Source organism: Myotis daubentonii, chromosome 8 (genome assembly GCF_963259705.1).
Source record: "Myotis daubentonii chromosome 8, mMyoDau2.1, whole genome shotgun sequence".
NCBI lineage: Eukaryota > Metazoa > Chordata > Mammalia > Chiroptera > Vespertilionidae > Myotis > Myotis daubentonii.
Window position 1 is genome coordinate 61582514 of NC_081847.1, and position 16211 is coordinate 61598724.

General features: G+C 38.6%; 1 protein-coding gene across 1 annotated transcript in view; it reads right to left on the minus strand.

Moving 5' to 3' along the window:
- LAMA1 (laminin subunit alpha 1) overlaps positions 1–16211 on the minus strand; it is a 150049-nt gene that overhangs the window by 100029 nt on the left and 33809 nt on the right. The window lies entirely within an intron of this gene.

A 16211-nucleotide genomic window follows, 5' to 3' on the forward strand; every position in this document is an offset into this window, starting at 1 on the left:
TACATACTGTATAATCCCAACCATATGACATTCTGGAAAAGGTAAAACTATCGAGACAATAAAAAGATCAGTGATTGCCGAGGGTTAATGGGGAAAGGGAAATGAATACAGAGAGCACAGGCAGTGAAACAGTATGATACTGAAATGGTGGACACATGTCACTATCTACTTGTCAAAACCCGTAGAATGTGGAACACAAAGAGTGAAGCCTCATGTAAATTCTGGACTTATTTGATAATGGTGTAATAGCATGGGCTCATCAATTGGGACAATATTCCACACTAACAGAAAATGTGAATGGGGGACCAGACAGAGAGGAGTGAGGGGGAATATGGGAACCTGTACTTCATGCTCATTTTACTGTAAACCTAAAAGTGCTATGACAATAGTAAGGCCTATTAATTTAAAAATTAAAAATTAGAGAATAGAAGAGAAACAAACAGAGAAAGGGGGATTGAGATGACAACTAACAGCCTGAGGAAACAAGCCAGACAGACCTTGGATCTGGAAGGAACCCTTACAGATATCTAGCCATAATTCACAACCAGGCCCTGTTGGAGCACTTGCCGTGTCAGGAAATTCACTTGTTCCTAAGATGGTTCTTCTGTTTAATGAAAACTTCCCATTAAATGATCTGTTCTTGCATTGATTCAGGGTGCCCTGTAAATTCTATGCTCTGGGCCTACAGAAAAGATCCTGACTCCACTTTCATGCAATTGTCCTTCAAACATTTGAATATAACTATCATATATCACCTCTAGAATGCAAAGTTTTCAGTATCAACATTCGATTTCCTCATTTAATAAGGCCCCATTGCCTAGTCATAATGCTGTGGACACCATCTTATTTTGAAACATGGTTCTATATAATGAATTGAATACAAAACTTCAAATTCTCTGAATTGAGAAGCACATGGTGAAAATATTATGTCCCTTGTTTTAATAACTCAGCCTTAGCAAGCATTCACTTTTGTGATAGTAAACTGGCATTAGTAACTCAAGTTTGGTTTTCACATTGATGCCCAAGCTCACTGAAGGGAGAACTCCCTCATCTTTAGCCATCCCTGTCCAATGGCTTTGTCAATATTTTCATCATAAAAGTAAAACTCTATGAGCATGCGGGCCATGACTGTTCACACTGTCAAATAGGTTAAACCAGACTTTACAAAATGGAGGTGCCAAGTGGGACAGTGGGGTGACAGCTCATTTGAGAGGAACAGAAGACAAAGTCACTTACAAGTGAAATAAAACATATTTGCCTTCATTTTTTGTTTCACATTTGCAAATGGAAAGAACAAAGTGTTTACCTCATGCCTGCTAAGAGCTCTATGTGCACCATCTCACTTAGTCCCAGCAACCCTGTGAGTTTCCAGTGCTTCTTCCCACTTCATATATTTGGAAAATGATGTATAGAGATATTAACAGACAGATTACTGAGTTGCAGGTACCAGTAAGAAAGTCACTCTCCAGTCTTAGCCACCACACATATTCCAGAGAACTGTCCCCAAATGTCCACACACACCACACCTAAGGTTACTGAAGTTTCTTTTTGTCATACCAGGAATAAAAGGCTCCTCCATTCGCCCCTCCCTGGGGCACTGGGCACTGGCAGCTGTTCCAGCTAACGCTGCAGTCTGTGCACGGCAGCCCGGGAAACACAACCGAGAGGGAAGAAGGGTACGCAAGAAACAACAGCGAACCCTGGCTAATGTTTATGTAGCCTGACTGTCCAGGGACAATGCTAAGTGCTTTATGAGAATCGTTGGCTATTCTTGGAGCTACATTCATCTTATAAAGGACGTATTGTTATTTCTTCCACTTTACAGATGAGGAAACCAAGGCATAGAAAGATTAAGATTAAGTAATCTTCCCAGGATCTCACAGATATTAAAATGTACACCACAGATACTGAACACAGACCACTATGCCATACTTCTATGGATTGCAAAGAAAAAGGGGAATGAAATCCCACGTTGAGGCAACTGGTGAGAACTAACTGTGTTTTGATCCTACTACTTCAACCAGAAGAAAATATTTCAATACCATGTTCTCACACTTTCATCAAACCCTTGTCAGCTTTTATATGAATTGCTTAGTTATATGTATCGAAATGATACCAAACAGAAGAAAAACCATAGTGGAAAAACTTCAGGACAATCTATCAAGGAGGAATGTTTTAACTCTGATCAACTATGAACCTGGGCATTGTTCTCACAATCTCTGTTATTCTCTAAGTCCCCAGATTGCAGACCAGGAAACAAGCCAAGAAAGGGACTGCGAGCTGTAAAATCTGCAAAAGAGGAAAAGGATGCTATGAAGCATCTAAACACAATTTGTCATTTCTTAAGCCACATTACTGGCTGAACTGTGTTTCCCAAATTTATATGCTAAAGTGCTACCTCCTAGTACTTAAGAGTGTGACTATATCTGAAAATAGTCTTTAAGGAGGTAATTAAGGTTAAATGAGGGTGGGACCTAATCCAATATGACTAGTGTCTTTATAAGAAGAAAAGAACTGACACCACAGGCCAACGAAGACTCTGTGAGGATACAGCAAGGAGGTGGCCAATGAGAGGCACCAGAAGAAATCAACCTACCAATATCTTGATCTTGAACTTCCACATTCCAAAACTATGAGTAAAAAAAATCCTGCTCTTTAGACAGCCCTAGAAAGATATAGAAGCTCTAATTCACCAATTGTGTATTAACAAACATATATATTAAAAAGTGAGGGATGCTCTGCTGATGTATAGAATATTAAATCATTGCTCGAATGAAATCCATGATATTTCTGTTGCTCTTTTTTTTTTTTTTTTTTGCATGGTTGACTAAACTGCCTTTTTCCTTGATACAGTGGGGCCTTGACTTACGAGTGTCCCGACTAACGAGTTTTTTGAGATACCAGCTGTCTCTCGGCTGATTTTTTGCATTGAGTTGATGGAGTAATTTGAGTTAACGAGCTCCTTAATGAGCTGGGTCTCGGAACGAATTAAACTCGCAGGTCAAGGCCCCACTGTACAAGGTTGGCTGAACACAAATTGATGACACAGGGTTTTCACTGAATTCAGAGTCACTTCAGCCTTGCCAAACCTGCAGCTGATACAGCTAATTAAAACTCCACGTTCATCACGGTTTTCCACCGAGAGGGCTTTGTTAATGATCACTGAAATGCACATGAACAGTGTCACAGAAATAAAGTAAACACAGATCAAACACCAGTTTCTACAGAGGAATCCAGACAGGAATTTTCATGTGGGCCTCAATCTTAACTTAGATACATTAAATCCACCTCAGGCACAGAGATCTGAAAGGAACAGATAGCTTAGTTGTTCAACATCAGAGGTTAGTTTCAGATGCACTTGGGGAAACAAGTCTCTCCCTCCAGGGAGAGTGCGGCTGCTGCCTGCAGGACCTCTGCGTGTGATCTGCAGGGGGCCCGGATATGAGGACTCCCCTTTAGAAATTCCCCATACAGCACTTATCTGCCTCTGTGGCAGCAACCAAACAATGGATGGAAGAATGGTTTCTCTCTTACAGGATGAAAATGAACTTTTCTCAGACAAAAGGGATTTAGGTTAAGAGTCAAATTACATTAAAAAGAGTTAAATGTAGCTGAAAAGTAATATTGCTCAATTATCCCTATGAAAGTGGTGAATTTGTGCTTTGTAAGCTTTATATTTCACGACATTATTAGAAACTATAATTCAAAATCATCATTTGACTTAATATGTGTTACTCCAAAATAAAGAAGCAATTATTTACTAGAAGGCTAATTACCAATGGCAGCTATGAAGCACTTTTGGCTTTACAGAGTATTGATCACTAAAATAGCTAATCAATTGATGATAATGTGAAATAGCAACAACAACTAGCCAGAATAAGAAAAATTGGGGCTTAGAAGTTTACTTGGCATGTTTGGAATACGTGCAAAACACATTTTAGGTAAATCTTTTCTGGGCAACTACCTTAAAATGTCATTTCTATTATATTTTTGTTGGCTGTTTTACTGTTATCTCCTCAGATTAGGGCCTGTATACAAAATTAACAAACAAAATAAAATAGTTTCATGAATGAGAAGAGAATCATGGAATAATATAGATTTTATTTTTCTTTAAACTTGGTGCTGTCATCATTAAAAGTGCAAAATGAACATGGCAAAGTGCATTCTCTTTTTCCCTCTTTATTTTCTTCTTGCCTTTTTTTTTTTTTTTTTTTTTGGTGGGGCACGTGGGGGGACTGGCTATCAGTAGTGACAAATTTAGATCATGTAGGTTTCTCTCCTTAAAAGTCTTAAGACGTGTGTCTCAGAGTATCAAGGAATGCTCACTTTGGAACCAAGCTCAGAGACGTCGAATAGACATGGAAGAAAAGCCAGAATAAGAAAAATTATCTCCAGCAAATGGAGGGCACAGAGATAGGAAGCCACCTAAAAGTAAACAGTAACCGCTACCCAGTGATCTGAAGATGGGATAGGGATGTTGAAAACACCTGTCAGAGTAGCTCTGTTCTTCATCATCCGGAAGAGCTATTTCACAAAGAGCCCACCAGGAAGCTGTCCCAGGTCCACGTGCCATTGCTCCCATTTAAGGATGAGGAGTAGCAGTATTTCAAAGGTAAATATCAACCACTTTAAGAAGTTAAAACTGAAAAGTCAGAGGTTGGTTTCCATTCCTCGTCTCGATGTATTTCTCCATGTAACTGTTCCCAATGCTCATTTCACCAGGTGTTCTGGAATGGTTTTGCTATATTTGGTGGAAGATTAGTAGGAACACCTGTACTTCAAAACCATAAGAAGCACATTACCAGATGCCCTTTGAGGGGATCTTTATTTTTTCCCCACCTTGTAAGTGCCATGCAACAGTGGTTCTCAACCTTCTGGCCCTTTAAATACAGTTCCTCAAGTTGTGACCCAACCATAAAATTATTTTCGTTGCTACTTCATAACTGTAATATTGCTACTGTTATGAATCGTAATGTAAATATCTGATATGCAGGATGGTCTTAGGCGACCCCTGTGAAAGGGTCCTTCGACCTCCAAAGGGGTCGTGACCCACAGGTTGAGAACCGCTGGCCTAGCCCTTAATTAGATAAACCATCTTGTGAAATGTAGTTACAGGCCATTCCAGTACCCAAGACACACACAGACAGCCCTTCCCATCCCCTGACTCCTAACTACCACCTCAGCCAGAGCTAACCAGTTTTCACCTATGAATATCTTAGCATTTGAAATTACCTTAGACTTTCCCCAAAATGCAGTGTCCAATTTGTTCATGTTGCAGCAGATGTGGCAATAACTAGCATCCCTTTTCCCCGCTTCTGACTGTGGAAGAGGACTCAAAAATCTGCTATGGAAATTGAAGAAAGAAGTGAGCAATATTCCAGCAAAATTGGAGGTTGTAGCTCACAAGGGTGGCTGCAGAGACACACTACCTCCTGTGTCACAGGCTGAGCAGACATGTGCAAACCTGCTTGGTGGCCTTGTCCTGAGGGTCAGGAACCTGTGTGTCCAGTAAGTGAAGAGCAGAGAAGTGGCCCTAGAGAAGCAGGGTCTGCTCTTCCCCTGGGGAGGAGAGGAGGGATGGACAGAGAAGCAGAGGAGTTACTCTCAGAGAAGCACGCACGAGATTCATTCAATAAACATTGACTGTAGCAGGTATTACAAACACAGCAGGGAAGTGGAGGGCATGGCCAATATAGGCTGGATGACCTACTGGGAAAGAGAGAGATTGCCCAAGTCTTCATGGAGAAGGACAGGTATTGAAGGTGTCTGGGTGTGGCCAGCTAAGTCCGGGGAAGGTCTGAGGCACCTCTGAAAAGAGGGGAAGACTGCGTAGGACACGTCTAGGTAAAGACAGTAAAAGGGCACAGGGACAGGGAGCAAAGACCCCTTGGTACCAGATCCAGTTTCCATCTAGAACCTGCAGGAGGTCTGCTTGGTTTGAGTATAGCAAGCGGAAGGGAGGCTGGTGAAGGTGCAGGTCTTTGGACATGGTAAAGCTTTTAGATCATTAGAGAACTTTTAAACCAAGAATTATGAGGTCACCAGGGATGAAAAGATCATGGAAATTGGACGCTGGTGCTGGGAAATCATGAGAGATGTTGGTGTTGACATAGTAAGAACCAAGACTAAAATAGAGGGGGGGGGGAAGTGAGTGGGTCTTAGAGAGTTATATAAATGTTCAAATGTGAGTGAGAAAGAAAACACAGAGACCAAGCAGGGCGTTCCAACTTCAGCCAGACCCTCTTCCCATCTCAGGAAGGCAGGACCGGCCTCTCCCACGAGGCCACAGAGCCCACAGAGCCCACACTCCCCCTTCCTTTCCTCAGTCCCAGAGAATTTCTGGCTGAAAACTTTTGAAAACTCAACTTCCCTTCACTTTATCTCCTAGTCTTCGCTTTGACCTCTCGTGCCCCAGTACACCCAGCGATGGTGAGGACCTTACAGTCTCACATCCCTTTGTCTCATCCTTTATCATGAGAAAACACAGTGTCATCACAGCGATGAAAGTAAAAGGCACTCCTAATCATTCAACCTCGAAAATCCAACTGGCGATACGATCTGAAAAAGCTGTGCAAATCTGTGCTTGACTAACTCCATTAAACACTAACCTGGTAGTTATACATTTACAACACCTAGAAACAATTTGTTTCTTTCCTTTGGTCATTAAATCCAGCTGAATCTTTTATACTTTTAACATTACAGACTAGAAAGCATTTTTTTTGGTACGACTTTACTGTTTATGTGGAACTATGGTCTATATCTTATTTGAAGATTCTAATTTTTCTTTAGATATATCTGATTTCAATAAGCATCTATGATTTGTCAGGCATCAAACTGACAAGTCATGGCATTTAAAGCTTATTAAAAAGATAATATATTAAGAATGATCTTATATACAAGGACCTTTGTTTATGTAAAAAGATAATGGAGGGAATGTAAAATGGGTAGCCATTGTGAAAAAACTGCATGATGGTTCCTCAAAACTATTAAACATAGAATTCCCATATGAGCCAGCAATTTCACTTCTGGGTATATACCCAAAAGATTGAAAGAAAGGACTCAAACAGATATTTGTACACCAATATCTACAGCAGCACTATTCACAATAACCCAAAAGATGGAAACAACCCAAATATCTGTCAATGGATAAATGGCTAAACAAACTGTGGGATATCCATTCATTGGAATATTTCTTAGCCTTAAAAAGGAACGAAATCCTACTATATCCCATAATATGGGTAAACTTGAATTATGTTATGCTAAATAAAATAAGCCAGTCACAAAAGGACAACTACTGCATGATTTCATTTATATGAGTTACTTATAGAAGTCAAGTTCATAGAGGTAGAAAGTAGAATGGTGGTTGCCAGGGCTGGTGGGAGAGGAATATGGGAAGTTAATGTTCAATGGGTGCAGGGTTTCAGTTTGGGAAGATGAAATAGTTCTGGGGATTGAAGGTAGTGATGGTTGCACAACAATATGAATATACTTAATGCCACAGCGCTGTACACTTAAAATATGTTTGAAATGATAAATTTTATGCTATGTATATTTTGTCACAAGAAAAAATGTGAAAATAGGGAGAATAGTGAATGGTATGAAGACTCAACTTTTGTTGGAAGATGGAGATTTCTAAATGGAATGTGGGTAGGAATGTGGTATTTTCAGTCAGGGACTAACTTTGGAGAAGCCAACTAAACCATCTGGAGGTCAAGCAGATAGCTCAGAGGGAACCTTTGAAAGCTAATCTTTCCCATGACCCTGTTTCTGTAATGTTGTTACTAAGCTCTGATAAGGCATGATGATGCTTCAAAAATATCATGAGGATTAAAAAAAAAGACTGACAATTCTTACAATCACCTTCTAAATCAGAGCCCCAAACCATCAGGGTTTGAAAATGAAAAGAGGCCCTGACCGAAGAGCCATAGTTCAAACAGAATGTTTCCTCCTTGGTGCCACGTCCTAAACAGTGGGCAGCTGGCCCCGGGGCGCCCCACTTCTTGCCTGGCCCCGTGTATAAGTCTGGTATAAAGTCATAAATGATCCCAAATGGTGGCCATCTCAATGGAAGCCTATTAAATGGTTATTTCACTAGTTTTCTTGTGCTTCTATCATATGAAGAACAGAGGTAAATATCCTTCGATTACATGCCATAAAATACTACAGAATACAGAATATTTTAAATTATAGTTTAAATTTAAATTTGCCCTGTCCACGTGGCTCAGTTGATTGGAGCATTGTCCCATACACCAAAAGGTTACAAGTTCAATTCCTGGTCAGGGCACATGCTTGGGTTGTGGGTTCAATCCCTTATCGAGGTATGTATGGGAGGCAACCAATCGATGTTTCTCTCTCACATAGATATTTCCCTCTCTCTCTCTAAAAAATCAACAAAAACATGTCTGCTGGTGAGGATTAAAAACAAAAAACAAAAAAAACCCTGACAATTCTTAAAATCACCTCCATTAAAATCACCATATTTAATGGAGGAAAAAATTCATAGAAACTATTGAAACTGCACTAGTCACTGTATGATTTACTTTGTAAAAAAATGATGAATAATAGCCTATATTTTATCAAAAAATATTACAGAGTGGATATAGGGGAACTCTCTATACTTTCCATTTAATTTTTCTATAAATCTAAAACTTCTCTACAAAATAAAGTCTATTAATTTAAAAAATAACAAAACAAAAAATCTATTTCCACATAGTCTAATAGTTGTCCCTTAATCTAATACAGCTTTAACCACCCAGTTGGCTAATGAGTGGTTCTAAGACTCCATCAGATTTCTCAGGCTATCTTGGTTTGGACAGCTGTGGTTCCCAGCTAATTATCTGCAGGTTTTAATTTGATCTCACAGCTTCTCTGGCTTCATTTCCGTACCTTATGGTGCATAAAGGGCAGGATAGAGCGAGTCAGCGCTCTCCAAGTATCTGCACAAATTTCAAAGGGACCATTGGTCTGAGGAAATGCATTGGCATAAACAGGCGGCCGTCCTAGTCACTAAAGATATTCTACTTTATCGTGATTTGGCAGCTCTGTCCTCTCACCAAGACTGATGCTGACAGAATTAGACTTTCAGAACCACTTACCCCTCATTCCTCCAAAAGAAGAAGTGATAGCCAATTAGTAAACTTTTAATTTCTTACAATCTATAAAATTGTAAAACAAAATTTAATGTTTTCCATGATTCAGGCTTAAAATGAGAAACCCAGAGGGTGCTCTGTGTACATTATTTTCACTGCTTATTCACTGCATATTTCACTGCATTATGAATAATGTGAAATATATATGTGTGTGTGTGTGTGTGTGTATTCTTTGGATTTCTCACATCATTAGTATGGAATAATGATTAGGAAACATGTATAAAATTCACAAATCTCATATAAGGTATTACTATCAGATTTTTAGTCACTTTCCCCAAGTACAATAGTTATTCTCCTGAAAACTGACACCTCTCAAAATATTTAGTTAATTCAATTTTTGTCTCTTTTGTTATAATACGATTTGAAAATTCTGTCCTGCTATTCAAATATCTAAAACCATGTTACAGTAGAGATTAATAATCATGGCATAATTTATACATGTGAAGATAATAAACAAGAACAAACATTGTTTAAGCATCTGAATTCAACCCAGTGATCCAAAATATATAAACAACATGGTGACATAATGTAACTAATATTTATTATACCTGAATAAATGATTTACTGACTGAATGAATTAATGAATTATCTGCTGTTCAATTGGCACAGAACTAAAAATGAAAGAAAATTTTAATCTCCATACTGCTGAGGGTTTTGGTTGTGAGACACACATTTTTACTTATGTTAGTGAGTATATAAATTGAAAAATACAAGGGGGCTAAAGCAGGTTAACAACAATAATAAAGAATACAATAACTAATAAATTAATAATACACTAATAAACTCTGCTCCAAGTACTGACAACTGTAAACCTACTTCTGTCAGCCCCTGTATGTTTTTCTAATTCACCAACCTGTTTTCTTTTTTTAAAGAAAAAGTATTTTTATTGATTTCAGAGAGGAAGAGAGGAGAGAGAGAAACAATGATGAGAATCATTGATTGGATGCCTCCTGCACGCCCCCTACTGGGGATCAAGCCACAACCCAGGCATGTGCCCTGACTGAGAATTGAACCCCGGACCCTTCAGTCCCCAGGCCGATGCTCTATCCACTGAGCCAAACCAGCTTGGGCTATTTTTATTGATTGATTGATTGATTGATTTGAGAGAAACACCGACTTGTAGTTCCACTTATTTACTCATTCATTGGTTGATTCTTGCTCTAATCTACTGAGCTTCCTGGCCAGGGCCTGTGGCACCTTTATTTATAAAAGGCAAAAAAAACCAAAACACTGTAGCAACTATTAGGTAAATAAGTTCTAGAGCTAAAATGCTCAATACACTCAATAATTCTGTATTAGAAACTTCAAAGAGGTTAAGAGACTAGACCTTAATTATTCTGAACACAAAAAAGAAATGATAATCACTTGACATGATAGAGATGTTAGCTAGTGCTACTGTAGTAATTATATTGTAATATATAAATGCATCAAACCAACAAATTGTACATTATAAACTTATACAACATTACATGGTAATTATATTTCAATAAGAAAATAAATACAATAGGCACTGAAAAAAGAACTAAACTAACCTAAACAACCTAACAAGGGCATGGATAAACAAATTTTGATATATTCATGAGGTGAAATACTACTCAGAAATAAAAATAAAACATCAATAAAATTAACAATGGATAATTCTCATAGGCATAATGCTAAGAGAAAGAAGTCAGACACAAAAAAATACATCATTTTATTCCATTTATATGCTGTTAAATAACAGGCAAAGCTAATCTAAACTGAAAAAAATATTCAGAACAATAGTTCATCTTGCAAAGGGGAACAGCCTGGTGCTGTGAAAATGTTCTGCATCCTGACAAGGCTGTGGTTTCCACCTATCTGTATGTATCAAAACTCATCCAACTACACCTTTAAGATGCATGCATTTCACTGTATGTAAATTGTATCTCAATGAAAAGGAAAAATAAAAGAAACATTTATTACAGGACTGGGTGAACTATTTTAGCTCCACAAGCATGCCTTTCCCATGCTGCTCTCTCCTGTGCACCCTCCTCATTCCCTGCTCCCTTCCTTTGAGTTCTTCCTTTGGGTTGTCTTCCTGCCCGCTAAGCCGCCCCTCTTATATATGTTTTCCTTCCATGAGTTCTCAACCCCTGCACATCCTACAGCCCCAAGACTGAGCAGTCTGTGTACTTGCCCATCTCCCCCACGAGACCAAAGCCCCTGAGGGCCAGGGTCAGCCCCAGATAACAACTGAAGTGACAGTGATAAAAGCAAACATATAGGCCCTGGCCAGTGTGGCTCAGTTGGATGGAGTGTTGTCCCTTGCACCTGAAGGTCACAGGTTCTATTGCAGAAGACAACCAATTGATGTGTCTCTTTCACATCAATTTCTCAATCAATCTCTCTCTCTCCCTCTCCCTCTCCCACTCCCTCTCTCTCTTCCTCCCTCCCTCCCTCTCTCTCTGGAAACAAAAGAAATAAAACAAATAAAATTTTTTAAAAACAACCCAACATATATAAGGAACATATGTGTACTTTTTCTGTAGTAAGGGCCTTCCTTGGATGTCATTGCTGTCTTGTTCATCAATGAATCCTGCAGAGATCATGAATTATTAATATATTTAGTGCTCTCAGATATGATGGAATGTATCAAAAGGTAATTCCTGGTTGTTAGAATTGCAAATGATTTTTTAAAAAACATTTTCCTTATATTTTTCTGTATTTTTAAAAGGTTTTACTTTTATATCAGACAAAGGAATTTTCTGTATAGAAAAAAGGTCAACTGAAGGCATTAAAAACAAAGAGCTTTTGAGGTATAGCTGAGCTACTTTGTTTTTTTATTTATTAAAGCTTTCTTTTTAAAGATGAAGGTTGTTACAATTTGAATAGATTACTAAGTAAAAAGCAAAAAAAAAAAAAGCAAATGCTGGAATGAATTCCAACAGTACTGTAATTATCAAAGAAATATTTCTTTGGAAATTACAACTTATCTTTTTTTTTTTAGCTTTAATATAACAGGAAGAAATAATTATTTCAGAATGGACCTCCCCTTCTTTCCATAAATACACAAAAAAGCTTTATTTTGAAGCCAAAACAGTCGGGGATCTGAAAGTATATTTTTACAGAATCTTGAAAACGATTTTCCCTAATTCACCAGAATTCTTTCCAAGGCCCAGTCTAAGAACTGATGAGTAAGATATACTGTAATAGTATGGCCATTCAAAACAAAAAGAAGGGGGGAAAGCGGGGGGAAAGTTTGGTAAACTAAATGTTGTTAAATGGAGAAATGGTTTGGCAAACCACCATTGATAATACACAAGTGATAAGGTTTAAAAATAAAGCTTGTCAAGAAATGAAACTCCATGTAGTTCTTAAAGCCTGGCCTCAGTTACTTTCATTTATTCAGCTCACTTGTCATTAACATCGAACAAATTAAGGTACAATATCTGTATCCCCATCTCTGGTCCCCATTTGATCCTATAGCTCTGTCACCTCCAGGTGTGGCACCTGGAAGATAAGCTGTGGGAGGCTGCCAGGAGAGACCTTTGCAAAGTAAGAGGCAGTGGTAGCTTTAGGGCTCAGGTTCTTTACTCCCCTCCCAGGGACAGCCAGGATTGCTTCAGGTTTCCTCTGTGTGAATCTCTGCTGACTTCAGTGACTGGGTGGCCCATAGAGCACAGGGGAAGTGGCATGTGTGACCCTGGAGGCCAACTCTACAGGGACACAACTTCTGCCTCTTTCTCTGGAACGTTCATGCCGGAGCCCTGAACTGTCTTAGAACCAACCTACCTTAATGCCGCCATGCTGTGAGGAGGCCAGTGGCCCACATGGAGGGCCACGCAGAGCAATCCTGGGACCACATGAAGAGCGAGCCTGACCAGCCCCCGGCTGCCCAAGCACCCTCCCCTGCTGCCAGGACACCCTCTCCAGCTTCACCACTGCCCCCACCCCAATCTCCCCCAGCACCCCTTCCCAGAGGCTCCATCTCCAGCCCCCAGGGACTGCAGCCATAGACGCCCACTCAATCAAGCCTTTCCTAAAATCTTGACCCACAGAAATTTAGATAGATATAAAATGAATGTTGTTTTAAGCCATAAAGGTCTGCAGTGATTTCTTACACAGAAATAAACAACTGGAAGAGAAGCTGTGTATGAGAAAATAAAATGAGATCATTAAAATGTAAAATATATATCTATGAGAATAGCAGAGAACAGGACAAAGTAGAAAAAAATTGTCTGAATAACAAGAACTTAGTGTTGATTACTTCCAAATTGTAACGAAGAGCTTAAGATTTCTTCTAATCTATTCATTTTGCCAAATGAATTCAAGAAAAACTTAGTATTTTAAATTGGTTGAGACTAGTATACAGTAATAGAAAACTGAAAGGGAATCATTTAAATAAACATGAGTGCACAGTAGGAGGAATTTCTACCAGTTTCCAGGAAGGGTCTCTGACTGACCTTTTTAAAGAAACAGCCAAGACTCATTTGTAATGAGAAGCTCCAATTTACATGCAATTCTTGTTCTAAAAAGCTTTCAAGATTTTCAGCCTTAAAAAAATGTGCCTATTCTTTTCTTATTTACCCTGTCATTGTGCTTAGCAAACACTCTCTATTGGATAGTACAATAATAAACCTCAATCTAGTTCTGGTCAATTTTTCAGAAATTTTTTGGGGAAAAACAACAGACATTCAAATTAATGAGGTTTTATAAAACCCAGCAAACAAGCAGCTCTTGTCTAGGGGTTTGCATAAAACAAAGGCCCCTCTGTGATTATGTTCCCACAACAAAGTGCTACTTCCTAATTAAACCTACACAGAAAACAAAAGCCGTTCTTCAAAAGGCAGCTTTATTTTCAATGCCTTAGGAAACATTTCCTTTTCTATGAAATATATTTAGTCTTCTAAAGGAACATTACAAATTTTCACTCACAAATCTGACCACTCCTAGTAAAATTTTCACCCAGGTTTAAACCTTTTTTTAAAGGAGAACACAAAACACTGATTTATTTTCCCGTTTCTTGGCCAAAAACACATTAGGTAGCACCCAGATCTACCAGTAACAGCAAAGGCGTGAACAAGTGTTAAAACTCTGCCTCAATGGAGGGGGGAAGGACCCTCTGAGCCACAGTGCATCCTGGGCAAAGAGAGTAAGCAGAGGGGCTTGGGAAGAATCTGAACACTCCCAAATCAGGGGGAAATTGTAAGAGCTCCTGCCGTATTCCCTATAAAATCATAATTCAAGGGGAAACAATGATAGGAAACCAAGAATAAATGCGGTGGGATTGTCACATAGTATAGATTTAGAAGGAACCAGGGGTCCTGATTTTCAATCCCAGCTTCGTACACATATATCGATTCTACATGCTAGACATAGGTTATATACTGCATATAATTCTATAACACTATATTACTAAATTCTACATTATTCTAAATTCTATAACACTACATTCTATATACTACACATAATCTATATACTATATACAGATTTACATATAAACATTATATTTACATACAGTGGGGCCTTGACTTACGAGTTTAATTCGTTCCGAGACCAAGCTCGTTAAGGAGCTCGTTAACTCAAATTACTCTGTCAACTCAATGCAAAAAATCCGGCCGAGAGACAGCTGGTATCTCAAAAAACTCATTAGTCGGGACACTCGTAAGTCAAGGCCCCACTGTATTTGTATATAATATATAGGTTCCTATATAATACAGGCAATCAACATTCCTTTTGAAAGGAATAATAAAAATAAAAAACTAATCACAAACTTGCAATATGAACCTTAAAATGAATATGTATTCTCTTCATTACTTCACTGGCATACATATGAGAGCAATCTTTTTTTTCACCCATAGCAGAAAAAAAAAAAAAAAGCAAAATGCCTGGCATGGGAATTCTTATGCAAATCATGGGTAAGCCATATAGAAGAATATTGATGCAACTTTAATTATACTGGGAAATGCTCCTACTCTGAAGTTAAATAAAACATCAGGACATAAGCATGTATGACATAAATCTCAGCCTAAGGGATTGTTTCACCCAGTGATGCAGACAGAACCCAGGCCCTTGAAGCTCAGTAAGTGCTTACCCTTGAGCAAGTTCCTTAGCTCTCTGTTTTAGTTTTTGTCATTTGTCAAAAGGAGATCATAATAGAACCAAATTCATAGGCTGAATATGACGATTCAATGACATAACACCCATCAGGGCTGAGCACAAGGTCTGGCCCACATTACGCATGCAAGAAAGGTACTGCAGCATCACTGAATGCACAGAAAAGCATGCAAACGTCTAAAAGTAAAATGCTGATATTATCAGGGGTTGCTACAGAGTGAAGAGAAAGGATCGTAAGTTTTTCTACCTCTTTACACTTATTGTACCTTCTATGTATTTTTCTACAATTATCCCATTTTACTTTTCTAACAAGACAAAAAAAAATAGAATTGACTTATGAATTTGCTTTCTCAAAATCTGCTTAATTGCACTTCTTGCCTAACCCTATTAGCTAACTTCTATTAGATTATAGGAAGGTCTTGTTTAAAGATTTTCTTGGTGAAAGCTGCAGATCTCTGGGACTTCTCAGTCATCTGCTTAGCATGAGGAATTTGTCAGGCACTCGACCAGGAGCGGCCCTCCTTCTTAATGCTACAGCATTCTATTTGTAAACGAGGAAAACACAGCACCCACTACACTTTACACATCTCCCCCACACCGTACAACCCAAAACAACAATAAATACACACATGCATACATAAATAGAACTGCTAACACTTTTTCTCCACCACCACTGTCCTTCTTAAAGTCACAGTATCAAGGTGTGACCCTATGGCAGGCTCTCAGCTAAGATCCAAGGACACCTAGTCTGTCAATGCATCAGAAAGCGATCCATGATTTCACCACAAGAATTCTAAATTTTGCATCTTCATCCGAAGGTTTATCTAAAAACTTAATATGAGCATATTCAAGATCAGCATATATATAAAATGAAAGTCCTTTGTAACAAAATTCTGCTCCAGGATTTTAAAGCTGCATCTCTGTTTTCCTTTCATTGCCCAGGTACAAGTAATCACCTATTGAGAAGATAGTATTTGTGTGGAT